The following is a 14,820-nucleotide window of genomic DNA, read 5'->3' on the forward strand; positions in this document are numbered from 1 at the left end:
CAGAGGGGAATAAGGACTCTACTGGAATCTGTGTTAAAGGCCATCCAACTTCCATTCTGGCAAAGAATCACTAGATCCTAAGGAGAGAGCCACCTCATCACACCTCAAAAGGGCCCTGGCTGAAACTAAGAACAATTGGCGAAACAAGCAAGGGCAGCAAGGGTGCTGTTTTCCTGATGAACCCCATACCAGCACAAGGGGGAAGGAGACCAACACAGAGAAAAATCATCTCCTACCAAATCAGAGAGCCAGAGCCTCAGAGGCCCCCAACACCTTATCACTGAAGCAGACCAAAAATGAACCCAACATGGGTCATGGAAATTTTGCGGAAGAGGGAGCAGAAAGAATGTCAGAGCCACATGTTGGGTCATGATATGCAGAGACATTTATCTTACCCATAACTGTGGGCTAACTCCACAATGCACGACCCATATACCTCAACAAGGAGGGGACAATGGGGAGGGGGTAGGTCACGGATGAGCCTAATAATGGTACCAAACTAACTGTATTTGCGGAATAAAAAACTAATTAATAAAAAAAATTAAAGTGATGTGTTGGAATATCAAGTTGATAAAGGGTGGACTTTATTTTTTTTTATTTATTTGAGAGCAACAGAGAGAGAAATAGGCATACATATATATATATATATATATGGAGAGAGAGAGAGAGAGAATGGGCTCACCAGGGCCTCCAGCCACTGCAAACAAACTCCAGACGCGTGCACCCCCTTGTGCCTCTGGGGAATCGAGCCTCCAACTGGGCTCCTCAGGCTTCACAGGCAAGCGCTTAACCACTAAGCCATCTCTCCAGCCCCAAGGGTGGACTTTAAAAAAAATGGAATGCTTCATGAAGTTGCATGTCATCCTTGCGCAGGGACAATGCTAATCTTCTCTGTATTGTTCCAATTTTAGCATATGTGCTGACAAAGTGAGCACAAAGGGTGGACTTTTGATCAGTATTTTTCATTTTCAATTTGACTTGATTGGAAATCATTTAGACAGTATTCCTCTGGTCCTGACTGTGAGGGTGACACTTAAATGACAAAGGAAGAACTTGAATGCAGGTGGGACCATCCCATAGGCTTAGGTCCCATACTGAATAAAAAGGTGAAAAATAGCAATCCAGCTGGGCATTAGCACCCATACTGTCTGTGTCATAGCCTGCTTATATGTGAGTCGTGCTGCTCACATGTTCCTACCACGTCTTTCCCACCACAGGAGACTTTACTCTCCCAAGTGTGAGCCAAACAAAACCCTTCTTTTCTTTTTTTTTTTCTTTTTTTGGTTTTTCGAGGTAGGGTCTCACTGTAGCCCAGGCTGACCTGGAATTCACTATGGAGTCTCAGGGTGGCCTCGAACTCACAGTGATCCTCCTACCTCAGCCTCCTGAGTGCTGGGATTAAAGGCGTGCGCCACCCTTCTTTTCTTAAGTAACTTTTGTTAGATGTTTTGACATAGCACCAAGAACTCATAGATATGCCTCCGGGTGGGTCATGAGGGCATTTACAGGAAGGACTAACTGAGATCAGGGAAGATCCTCCACTAGAATGGGTGACACTGCCCCAAGTCAACCCAAATGTAATGAAGTCTGAGGAAAAAGCAGAACTACTCATTCCTCTGCCTTTGCTTCTTCCTGGTAAGCACATCTATTCCATTACTGTTGCTGCCACCAGTTTTCATTGGCATTAACGCCCAGCTTCTTCAGTCTTCTATTATGGACTGAATACTAGTAGCTCTTCAGGAATCTTCCAGAAATTCAGTGCCAAATTGGATGAGAAATTGAGGCCTCTAGCCTTGTGGACTAAGGAACTATCAGGTTCTCAGCCTCCGGGTGGAGACAGCATTGTTGTACTACCCAGCTGGTACCCTGTAAGCCAGTTTAGTAAATCCTCTTTTGCAATGTACATTCATTGTATCAGCTCTGTTCCTCTAGAGAACACAGACTACTATAGGTTGTGATACCAGGAGTGGTTCTGGAAAAACAGAATTTTAAGAATGAATTTCTCTAGTAGGTTTGATGGTATCTGGAGAAGCTTTCCACAATGAAACTACAGTTTACTAAAGTCACTCCTGGTAGTAAAAAAGCCACTGATAATCCACAGTGTGAAATATTTAAAGAACTATGCAAGATAAACTCATTTGGTAATTTGGATTGACCCCTTGTGAGGAGCAAGGGCTACAGTGATTCTCTGTGTAAAGCTTTTGAATATCTGTGGGAAAGCAAGGGATACAATAATGTTGGCTGATTGCTTCTAGCAACCAAGGAAAAGAATGAGCTCAGAGATTAAAATTTCCCCGATGCACAATTTAAAGATTTCCCAATGTACACCTGAACAGAATTGTCTTTCCAGTAACCATAGGGTTCAAGTTGGCAAAAACTCAAGCCCTGATCATAATATTGACTGGCAAAGCAAGTTTAAATCCTAGCTTTGAAAGGTGTCAGCAGGAGGTGTGGACTGATTATAAAAGAATAGGATCTGATAACTTGGGATGGAGATGTGTGGGAAGACTCTGGCAAGGCTGAGGGTATTAAACTCACAGATTCTGAGGGTTTACTTTGACTGTGGAATTAATCTCTCCTTATTTAGCAGCATATATATTCCCCCTCTCACTCCATATAGTATTTTTCTCTCCCCTGTTGACTCGGAAAGTTAATCCTGCATTGTCTAAAGAACAGGCAATGACTTTCCCTGAAGAAGATGCCAAGAAAGACAATTTTGATGTCTCTTAGTACCCATCTTCACCTCTAGGTCTATACCAGATCAAGGCTTAGCAGGGCCCTAGGTAAAATGTACACAACATGACTCATTGGAGTAGGTGTGCTACATCCTGGAAAAACAAAATTTCCTGGGTTTTCTAATTTATGCAAGCAGAAGTCTAGGAAACAATTGCCTGGTCCCTATGTGGGCTGTGGAAGCATGCCTTTTGCTCTGGTTTCCTCATTGACTAGCCTCTTGGTAACCAAATCCCTCTTACCCTGAGCCAGAGGGTGGGTGCACAGGGGCCAATGTAGGAGCTGGCCTCTTGCCTCTCACCATCCATGTTCCTGGATCCTATTTCCCCAACCCCTGATATATGTGTTGAAGAGTATGTGCAAGCGGGGTGAGTAGGCCAGACCTCCCAGATCCCCAGCTCCCATTTCTCCAGGTACCTTTGATGTACCTGCAGTCTCCACAATCTGCATATCTGTGGTTATAACCCCAAAATGGATAGCGTAGTTGTGGTTCATTTACAGAATGGAATTCTACTCAGCATTAAGAAAAAACAATACAATGAAATTTTTAGAAAAATGCACAAACTTGGAACAAATCATACTTAGTGAACTCACACAAGCACAGAAAGACAAATGCCACATGGTCTCACTTATCTGTGGTTCCTAACCTGGACCTGCTTGAGTTGCTGACATACCAGATAGGCAACTCAAGGCCCAAACAATAGGGATGGAAAGGTTTTGGGGGAGGGGAAGAAGAGGGAGGTGGAAAACAAACATGAAACTAAATCCAAAATGAACTGGCACCATAGAAACCTTTATCCTTGGAGATAGACTAAAAGATATAACCCTCAAAAGGAGTAAGGGGGAAGCACCTGAAAAGAAGAGGCCTGGAGAGAGCAGGATGAAGCCTAAGCTTAAAAGAAATTGTTTTTTGTCTCTAAACTTCCATTAGCAGAAATTGGTTGCTACCCACATTGAGCTGTTGATCTGAGAGAGCTATAAGGTACCCAATTCAATAAAGGTTTCTGTCAAAGTATTTGATTACCTACCTGATGCGAAAGGTAATCTTGCCTGAAGACACCATATGCTGCCGACACGGAGCATAGAGAGACCTCGATAAAATCTGGAAGAAAGCCAGTCCCCAGACAGCCCATCTAGTGCTGAAAAGTGCTAAATGAGCTACTGGGGGAAAATGGCCAACAACAGTCTGAGCAAGCAGAGGTCTAAGCAAACACTCTGATAGGATGTACATGCCGGTGCAATAGTGGCTCACATCCTTGGTGGAAAACTAATAGCTTTCTGATTGGCTAAGAGATCTGTTCAGTATAAAGAAACACATATCTGGAATTGGGAGCTGGAGCAGAATCCTACACAGACAAAGATTATGCTCTCCAGTGTCAAGCTCTCACTAGTCTTTGGCTAAAAGAAGGCTTACATATGTCACATTCTCCCTAAATTAATAATGCTTGTCCCATTTAAACTATGCTGAATTCACTCTCCACTGGAGTATCTGTTCTTTTTCAAAGGGGAGTGAGACCTGAGAAGATAAACTACCCCTTTCACTTCAGCCAACCTACAGCTGAAACCACAGAGGAATTGGGGAGACAAGAAAGAGTGCTGCTTCCATGCCAAACCTGATAATCAGCACCTACCAAAGCAGAAATCAACATCTAACAAAGTAGAAATACAGAGGCTCTAAAACTCATCCACCTCAGCTCAGAGAATTTTGTGGAAAAGAGAGCAGAAAGATTATAAGAGCCAAAGGTTGAGACATCATGCCCAGAGGTATTCCCTCCCTCCAAAATTAATTGACTGATGCTCCCACAATGCATAACCCACAACCCTATAGGGAATATGAGAGAGAGAGAGGGAATGAATGGGTGTTCCAGGGCTTCCAGCCACTGCAACCATGCCACCCTGTGCATCTGGCTTACATGGATCCTGGGGAATTGAACTGAGGTCCTTTGGCTTTGCAGGCAAGTGCTTTAACTGCTAAGTCATCTCTCCAGCCTGGAAGTTTATATCTTTAAGTGCTTATATTAAAAAACTTAAGCCAGGTGTGGTGGCATGTGCTTTTAATCCCAGCATTCAGGAGGCAGAGGTAGGAGGATTGCTGTGAGTTTAAGCATTCTTCCATGAGGAGGATGAAATCAGGGAATCATTCACATTCACAATTAATTGTCTCAAAAATAAATAAACAAATAAAGTACCTTAGAATAAACCTAACCAAGGAAGTGAAGGATCTCTACAATGAAAACTATTAGACACTCATGAAAGAAATTGCAGAAGACACTAGAAAATGGAAAGGCATCCCATGTTCTTGGATTGGAAGAATCAATATTGTGAACATGTCAATCTTACCAAAAGCAATCTATACATTTAACACAATTCTCATCAAATCTCCAATGGCATTCTACATGAAAATAGAAAAACAATCCTAAAATTCATTTGGAAGTACAAAAACCTGCAAATCCCCACATTAATTTTGAGCCACAAAAATAAGGCTGGTGGTATTACCATATTTGGCTTTAACCTATATTACAGAGCCATAGTAACAAAAACAGCATGGTACTGACACAAAAACAGACTCATAGATCAATGGAACAATATAGAGGACCCATATATAAGTCCAGGCAGCTACAGCCACCTGATTTTCCACAAAAATGCCAAAAATACCCATTGGAGAAAAGACAGCCTCTTCAAAAAATGTTGCTGGGTAAAATGGATATCTATATATTGAAGAATCCTTATCTCTCTCCATATGCAAGTATTATGTCCCAATGGATCTAAGACATTAATATCAGACCTATAACTCTGAAACCTAAAGAGAAAAAAGTAGGGGAAAACCTTCAACATATTGGCATAGGGAAAGACTTTTTAAATATAACCCCAGTTACTCAGCAAATAAAACCACTAACCAACCACTGAGACCTTATGAACTTACAAAGCTTTTGTACAGCAAAGGACACTGTGAATAAAGTAAAAAGGAAACCTACAGAATGGGAGAAAATATTTTCCAGTTATACATCCAATAGAGCATTAATATCCAGGATATACAGTGAACTCAAAAAAACTAAATAATAAGAAATCAAACAACCCAATTAAAAAGTGGGGCTATGGAACTAAATAGAGAATTCTCAAAAAAATATAGATGGCATATAAACATCTAAAAAATGTTATGCAGCCTTAGCCATCAGGGAAATGCAAACTAAAACAACTTTGAGATTCCATCTCACTCCTGTCAGAATGGCTACATTAAGAAATCAGATGATGGGCTGGAGGGATGGCTTAGCAGTTAAGGTGTTTGCCTGTAAAGCCAAAGGACACAGGTTCACTGATTCTGTGCCACCAGAACCATGCCCCCGAGTCCACAACATCTAATTGTCCCCTACCTGCCACCAACCACCAGACCACTGTATCCCATAACCCCCCACAACCCACCAATGGATTAGCATCATCCTATACCCCTGCCTTCTGATGCTGGGCTCCTCCCCAGCAGGTTGGTAGTGCTGAGGAGGGACCAGGCCTGCTGGTTCCTCCCAAGGGGTTGAGGAAGAGGGATGAACATCAGACAACTCAGAACCTCTCCTAGTCACAGGAGAAAACCACAGTGAGTTGGGAGTCTTGTCAAAGCAGGAACTCGCTTTATTGCTACAGGCAGTTGCCTATATAATATTGGGAACGAAGGCGGGGATTCTAGGATGAGGGGAGAGGTAAGGGCCAATAGTAACCCACGACCTTTGAGATGATTGGCCCCAAGCATGTGTGCACAGGAATTCCAACTCCCATGTGGAAGTAGCAGGCCAGAAGCCATTAGGCGTAGCTGGCCCAAGGCAGATCACCAAACTTTAGCTAGGCTCAGGAAGTTCCACTAGGCCTCATGCCCAGGCCTCTCCAGACCAAACATCTCCCCCTTTTGTTTTTTTTTGAGTATTAGTCACCATGGCCCCTGTCTTAGGTTGTCCCCCTCTGGGGACCTTACCCATCATTGGTCACATGGACGGAAGTGGGTCATCTGAGGAACTTAATTCTTGAGTTGCCAGCCTGTGGTAATGTATCTCAGCCTGATGGAGTTTTATTGTCTCTAGCTGCTGGTGAATGAATTGTGTAATTTTGGTAATTACACAAGACCTGACAGTGATGATAAAGAGGAGGGGAAGGAAGGGCCTAAGTAGAGGGAGGAGGTAGGGTAAGAAGCCATGTAAGCCTGTTCACAGTGGGCTTTCCTAGAGGTCTTGCCAACTCCTCTCTAAGTCTTCCTGGAGCCTCTTAATCTTGTCCTGGATGATTCCCAATTTACTGGCATAAAAGCAGCATTTTTCCTGTAAAAACAAGCATATGCCTCCATTTTTGGCCATTTGTAGGTCTAGTCCCCTCCTGTTTTGTAGGACTACCTCATCCAGGGAATCTAGCTGTTGTTGGAGATAAGTCTCCCTCCGATATAATCAAAAGAGGGCATAAGGAGGGCTTCATTTCCAGGAATGATATCTACATCTGGGATTAAGGTGGCTGGGACACAAAGGCCCATCCAATTGGTGGGCAGAAAGTCATAGGCCATCCTGCCTCCATAAACATAAACCATTTCAGAAGGCAGGCAGCATTGAGCACTGAGCTCAGTTGTGTTAAAAGTACAGAAGGAAGGATGAATATATCCCACATCTATACTGGAATTATTAGGGGAAGGCAGGGCCCAAATGCAAGTTCCAGAGGAAACATTGGGAAAAGCTAGACAGGGGTGGGGAAGGTGGCTGAGCAATTTTTTAAGGCTGTTTATCTTCTTTAGAAAAATTTAAAATATTTAGGGTAAATAATGTCTTTTTTAGTTGGTCGTGTGGGGGTAAGGATTCCCCCTTTTGTTTTTGTAATTGAGACTTGAGAATCTGATTATCCTATCTTTAAAATTTTAGTTGTACTATGGTAGTGTAAGCCTTATATATGAGGTATAGAAAGTAGACATATCTCATATTTTAAATATCTAATATTTATAAATATCTCACATTTTAAATATTTTACATTTATAAACACAGGCAGAACCTGTCACCAGTCTTGCAAACAGTACCAATTGATTTATAGACTAACTCATTTAACCTAGAAATTTTTAGCACCTGTGTTTGAAAACATCTCTGATTAGTTTAGGTACCTGTGTTGGTACAAATTACCCAGAGAACATCGGAAACAAAACCATATAGTTTAATAATTTTTTAAAACCAAAACAGCTAGCTAAATTTTGATATAACCCTTGATAAATCTTTTTGAAAGAAAAAACATTATTTGACCACCCATGATTTTGGCTTAAGCTTGATAGTTATTGATTTTATGTACCACAGAAACTTTTATTAACATAAAACAATTTTATGTTTTACTCATGACTTAAATTTGATAAAGCTTAAGCAAGCTATCCTAACATATTCCAGGAAGATGAAAGTTATCATTACTGAACTTAAATCACTTAAACCTAAGTGATTAAACCTAGCTATGACCATTCAATAGAATTAGCATAAATAAGATAGAAGCTATTTTTAAAGTTACAATGTCTTTAGGTATGAGTACTTCACCTTTGGAAAATAACCACTTTTATGTGAGCCTTTATCTTAAGAATAGTTAAAACCTTGATGAAAAGAGGAACTTAATTTACTTTACTGAGAGAGTCTTAAAGCCAGTTTTATAATCCTTAAATCATAACAAATTAGCATAGTACTTCAGGGAATTCTCCACATAGAAGAGTCAAACAACCTATCTCAAGAGTCTACAAGAAGCAGACCACAATAACCAAACTTAGAGAAGGCTCAGAAAACTACAAAGTCCAAGAAAACATCAGGCCCCATAAAGCACCACAATATGTCAGGGATTAAATCAAACCGCACAGTTATTACCCTAAACATTAATGGCTTTAATTCACCCATCAAGAGATACAAGTTAACAGGGTGAATCAGAAAAATGTACCCCTCAATCTGCTGACTTCAAGAAACCCACCTCACCACTAAAGAGAGACACCTCCTCAGGGTAAAAGGATGTAAAATGATATTCCAAGCTAATGGAAATAAGAAGCAGGCATTACTATGCTAATATTGGATAAAATAGACTCCAAACCAAAAGTAATAGAAAATGACAAAGAAGTCCACTTCTTACTCATCAAGGGAATGATCCAACAATAGAATATCATAATCATCGATCTTTATGCCCTAAACATACATGGACTACAATTCATAAAACAAAACCTACTTGACAACAAAACAGAAATAAACACAAACACCATCATAGTTGGGAACTTCAGTACTCCACTATCAGCAATAAATAGATCATCCTAACAGAAAATCAACAGGGAAGTAAGAGAGCTCAACAACACCATAGATCAACTAGACCTAATGTACATCTACAGAACATTCAACCCAAAATCTACAGGATATACAGTCTTCTCAGCAGCTCATGGAACCTTCTCCAAAATATATCATATACTAGGCCATCGAGCCTGTCTCTATATACTTAGGAAAATTAACATAACCTAACCATCATTTAAAGGCACTGGAGAAACAAGAAGAATCCAACCCAAAAAGCTCTAGACAGAAAGATTCAAGATTTCACCAGAAATTAATGAATTGGAAACTAAGAAAATAAGAAAATTAATGAAAAAGAGAGCTGGTTCTTTGAAAATAATAAACAAGGTTGATAAACCCCTGGCCAATTTGATCAAGCAAAAAAGAGAAATACTTCAAATAACAAAATTAGAAATGAAAGGAGAGATCACAACAGACATAAGTGAAATTGGAAGAATCATTAGGACTTACTTCCAAAACCTCTACTCTATAAAACTGGATAATCTGGCAGAAATGGATAAATTCCTGGACACATACTACATGCCAAAACTCATGTCAGAGCAGATTAATCTTCTAAAGAAATGTGTCACACCCATTGAGATTGAAAAGATAATCAAAAATCTCCCCCAAAAGAAGAGTCCAGGACTAGAATGCATTTCAGCAAAATTCTATCAAATCTTCATGGAAGAACTGAAATCAACTGTTCCACATAATCAGAGAATAGGGAAAGCTCCCCCACTCCTTTTATGAAGCTACTATCGCCCTAATACCAAAACCAGAGATACAAGAAAAGAAACCTATAAGTCTATATCTCTGATGAACTTATATGCAAACATCCTGAACAATATCCTTGAAAACCTTATTCAACAACAAATCAAAAGCATTATCCACCTTGATCATTAGGGTTTATCCCAGGAACATAAGGTTGGTTCAACATATGGAAATCTGTCAGTGTAATATACTGCATAAATAAGCTTACTTTCAAAAACCACATGATCATTTCAATAGATGAAGAAAAGGCTGTAGACAAAATACAACATCACTTCATGATCAAAACATTGGAAAGAATAGGCATGGACGGTTTATATCTCAACATAATAAAGGCTATATGTAAAGCACCTAAGCCCAAATAATACTTAATAGAGAAAGACTCAAGGAATTCCTGTTGACATCAGGAGCAAGACAGGGATGCTCACTCTCACCTCTGATCTTCAACATAGTTGTGCATTGATTTTGTATCCCACTATTTTGCTGAAGGAATTAATCACCTTTAAGAGTTTTGAGATGGAGGCTCTGGGGTCACTTATGTATAGAATCATGTCAATTTGACCCAGTTATTCAGAGATATTTGCTCAACCATGTTTATTACTGCTCAATTCATAATAGCTAAGAACTGGAATCAACCCAGGTGTCCATTAAGTTCGATAATTCTAACCAGCAACAAGTTTCTAGCATTCCAATTCCACCCCTTCAGCTATGCTACTCACAGTCCTAGAAAACTTCATCAGGGCCGGCAGCTCTCCTTAGCAGCCATCTTGTGGTCCCAGAATCTCCACTGTGTTTCTACTGTAATTCATGGTTCATCCTCATGGCCCCATGGGGTCTCTATGCAGGCATCCAGCAAACCCGCTTCACACTGCCCATGGCCATTTCCAAAACACAAAACTCAATGACCCTCTCTTTCCTGCATTTCTTATATTCCACAATACCAGGTAGGGTGCCAATTTGTTAATCTAGGAGAGAATAAAGCAGACTTTGAAGAACAGGACACTCCTTCAGCACTCAGACCCCTTCAGAAGCATCTAGATTCTTCTTGTTGCCCCAGTGAAGGCCTGCTGGCCCAATCTCAAAGGTTGTAATTTCTCAATTGCAGCTGAACAGGCAGAAGTTCATCCATTTTTTTTTTTTCTGCCAAATCCATCTGCTCACACCAGTTCATTTCTATGCAAAGCAACCCTGCACAACTTCTCAGGACATGGGCATAACAGCAAGCTTTTCACACAAACTGCTAGCCCAGTCCAAGCAAAGCTCTTTTTCACCCTCATGAGCCAAACTTCACAGTCCATAGGTTTTCATGCATTCATATCTTTCAACTCTGACCAGAATAGTCCATCAAGTTGTACTTATAGCTCTGCAAGGCATCTCTTAGACCAGGGTTGCAAATCCTTTCACATTCCTCTTGGAAATCAGCTCCAAAAGCCCAAAGCCACATAGTCAGGTGTCTAGCAGCAATCCCACTTCTCAGTACCACTTTACTGTTGCACTCAGGTTCACATTTCTGGTAGAGCAACCAAGAGCAGCTTGTGGGAAAAAGAGGTTTATTGTGGCTTACAGGCTTGAGGGGAAGCTCCAGGATAGCAGGGGAAAATGATGGCATGAGCAGACTGTGGGCATTACCCCCTGGCCAACATAAGGTGGACAATAGCCACAGGAGGGTGTGCCAAACATTGACAAGGGGAAACTGGCCATAACACCCATAAGCCCACCTCCAACAACACACTCCCTCCTGTAGGCATTAATTCCAAAATATCCATCAGCTGGGAACCTAGCATTCAGAACATCTAAGTTTATAGGGGACATCTGAATCAAACCATGACAACCATAAAATCCTATATCCTAAAAGACAGATTAAAAGGTTGAATCCTCATCAAGGGTAATAGTGGCACACAGCCATGTTGGATAACCAACTGCTCTTGGTTTGGCTAACAGATTCATTCCATGGAAAGGAACCCATATCTGGAACTGGGAAACAAGTCACAATCATATCCAGATAGTTTGCTTGCCAGTATCAATCTTCCACTAATCTTGGGCTACAAGAGAGCCTACACCCATTAAATTCTCTCTAAACTGATAATAGTTATCCCACTTAACCAGTGATGACTTCATTCTTCCTTGGAGAATCTACTTCTCTTTTTCAGATGGAAGTGGGACCTGAGGAGAGAAATGACCCATTGTACTTCACCAGGACCAGGGTCCCAGCCAAAACCATAAGGAATTGGGTAAATGAGGAAGAGTGCTGCTTTCTCGGTGAACCTGATGTCAACACTAGGGTGAAAGGAGATATACACTGAGGACATTCAATACCTACCAAAGCAGAGATCTGGAGACTCCTAAGAGCCAAACACTGAAGTAGACTTAAAATGAACCCAACATGGCTCAGGAATTTTGTGGAAGATGGAGCAGAAAGATTGTTAGAGCCACAAGTTGGGACATTATGTACAGAGACATTGCCTCTTCCCTATGACTGATGGCTGCCCCCACAATGCATGACCCACAATCCCCATGGGCATGACCAGCATCCCCAGTGAGAAGGGTCCCTTTTTAGGAGGAGGAGTACAGGGATAATGGAAAGGATGGCACCAACATGTGTTGTTTACATACTGAGTGTGACCATCACTATTAAAATAAATAAATGAATAATACAATAAAAGAGAGACTAAATGAGAAGGGGAAGGGATATGATGGAGATTAGAGTTGCATACAGGAAAGTTGGGGGGGCAGGGAATTACCATGGTTTAGTGTCTATAATTATGGAAATTGTCAATACAAATTTTTAAAGAAATATGTTTAACAATAATAATAATAAAAATAAAAACTAGATCAGGCTAAGTTTATCAATAAGTGCCCACTGAGCAGAGACTCTGGACTCAATGTTGCAGTTCACACAGTATAAAAACAAAAAGGTACCAAAAGCTTATTTAATTGCTGCTGCTATCAGCAGGGCAGGAACATATTTCAGGTCTCTTGACACCCAGGGTCCAAAGCAGCCTGTATCTGGTCATATTTTCCAGGTCCCACGTTAACCAAGTCCTACTGTGCTACTTAGAAAAAGAGTGACCCCATCACACGTGTCTTCATTTTTCTACCTTGGTCAAATATCATAGGTCACATATTAACGAGACCTGCTTGCCCTCAGTGCAAGACCTCCCACCTACCTATTTCCATCTAGGGACCTTGAAAAAGACACCTTGCTTCATCTGGCAGAATTGAACCTTCTTACTTTAGAACTCTGCCAGCCAGCATTAATAAAGCTCTTGCCTAAAGGAAGGTTTTACTCAGCTTCTTTCTCTCCAACCTCTGACCTTCCCTCTTCTCCTCCTGAATCCTTAAAATCTAATGCTAAATGAGTAAGAGATGATCAATATCCCTTAATTTAATGTTATTTGAAGAGATTTGAAGGCTCAGGGAAATTGGAATGTTGGAATGGATTTGCTATGTATAACCTAATCCCCCAAAATGAGAGGGTCTAGAAGACTGTGCTTCTCCCTAAGGCTAGAAGAAAGGGCTGGAGAGATGGCTTAGCCATTAAGGCACTTGCTGGCACAGCCAAAGGACCCAAATTTGATTTCCCAGTACCCATGTAAAACCAGAAGATGCACAAGGTGGCACATGTGTCTGGAGTTCATTTGCAGTGGTTGGAGGCCCTGGCATGTACATTCTTTCTCTCACTGCATCTCCCTCTCCCTCTCTCAAGTACATAAATTTTTTTTTTTTTTAAATAATGACTAGAAGAAATGGTGTTGTTAAAGAAGCACCCACACATTTGAAGAGCTCTTTCATTGTTTTCCTCTGTGTGTCAGTCAGGTATTAGTATGGGAGTTGTGGCTGCTCACTTGGATAATTTAATTGGATCCTTTCACAGTGGCAGTACAAAATGAGGTGAGCACTCTTACTACAAAGGACAGCATAACAAAGCAGCATTCACAGTGGTCTGCTTTATAAATGAATGAAAGCCTTCCTTGAATCACAGTAACAGAGTCACAACTGCTCAACCAATTTCCATTTGAGCCAAAACTGTGAGTTATGGACCCAGAATGCTTTGAGTGAAGGAGAGGTCAGGTCCACTTGAGGAAGGACCCTGCTACAGTTGAAAAAAAATGTTTTTCTATTAATCTTTCTCCCAGGTGTCCCCAAAGGGATCCATAGCTTTTACGAGGATAATTGTACATTTGGGTAAAAGGAAATAATTGGACATTTCACGGTATACTAGATACTCTGAGTTGCTGTTTATTCCAGGTGAACCCCAACAGAATTTTGCCCCTGTAGTTAAAATAGGGGCTGTGGCAGGCAGGTAATCCATGGAGTTTCAGCCTAATTCCAACTCATAGAAGGTAACTTAGTAAAGTCACCCTGTGGTTATTTCCTCATCCCAGATAAATATACTTAGAAGCTGGCAGAATCCCCACACTGATTTCCTAATTTGTAGAGTGAGGGGGATTATGGTTAAAAGGTTGAATGGAAGCCACTAGAGCTGCCTCCACCTGGAAAAACAGTGAACCAAAACACATTCCTGGAAGGATTAGAGAGATTACTGTCATTCTTAAGGACTGGAGAGAACCAGGGTGGGGTTCTCATCCTTAGTAGGGGCAATATAAATGTAACTTCTTCTGAGAAATTCAATATCACACTAGTACTAGTAGTAACCACTATTCACCCAAACTATATCTGTGAAAGCTGAGGCACAGGTAGATATTGTCAGGTCTGATTCTGATGGCAATAATTTGGCCTGAAAGTTCATGCTCAAGTACTCTCTGCTGAGCTACCTCTGTGAATAAGAACTTGTATTCTACAGGGGAAAAAAAGCCTCTTGTAAGACCCTGTTGGTGTCTGAAATGAAAGAATGATATATATTCTACTTTCATAATTTCATTTTCATACATAGGAAAAAATACTCATAGAATCAAAACATCTAGGAATAGGAAAGAACATGAAAGGCCTAGACATTGTTCAGCACAACAATCTCTTTCCACCGATTGAGAGCCACCTAGGAGAAATTAGATGACTGTCCAACACA

At 40.9% G+C, this 14,820-nt stretch overlaps 1 non-coding gene across 1 annotated transcript; it reads right to left on the reverse strand.

Moving 5' to 3' along the window:
- Positions 1-828: 828 nt before the first annotated feature.
- LOC123458139 lies at positions 829-935 on the reverse strand. Its single transcript, XR_006635437.1, has one exon. It is a non-coding gene; the product is annotated as a U6 spliceosomal RNA (small nuclear RNA).
- Between the last annotated feature and the right edge of the window lie 13,885 nt (positions 936-14,820).

This window comes from Jaculus jaculus, chromosome 1 (genome assembly GCF_020740685.1).
Source record: "Jaculus jaculus isolate mJacJac1 chromosome 1, mJacJac1.mat.Y.cur, whole genome shotgun sequence".
Classification (NCBI taxonomy): Eukaryota; Metazoa; Chordata; class Mammalia; order Rodentia; family Dipodidae; genus Jaculus; species Jaculus jaculus.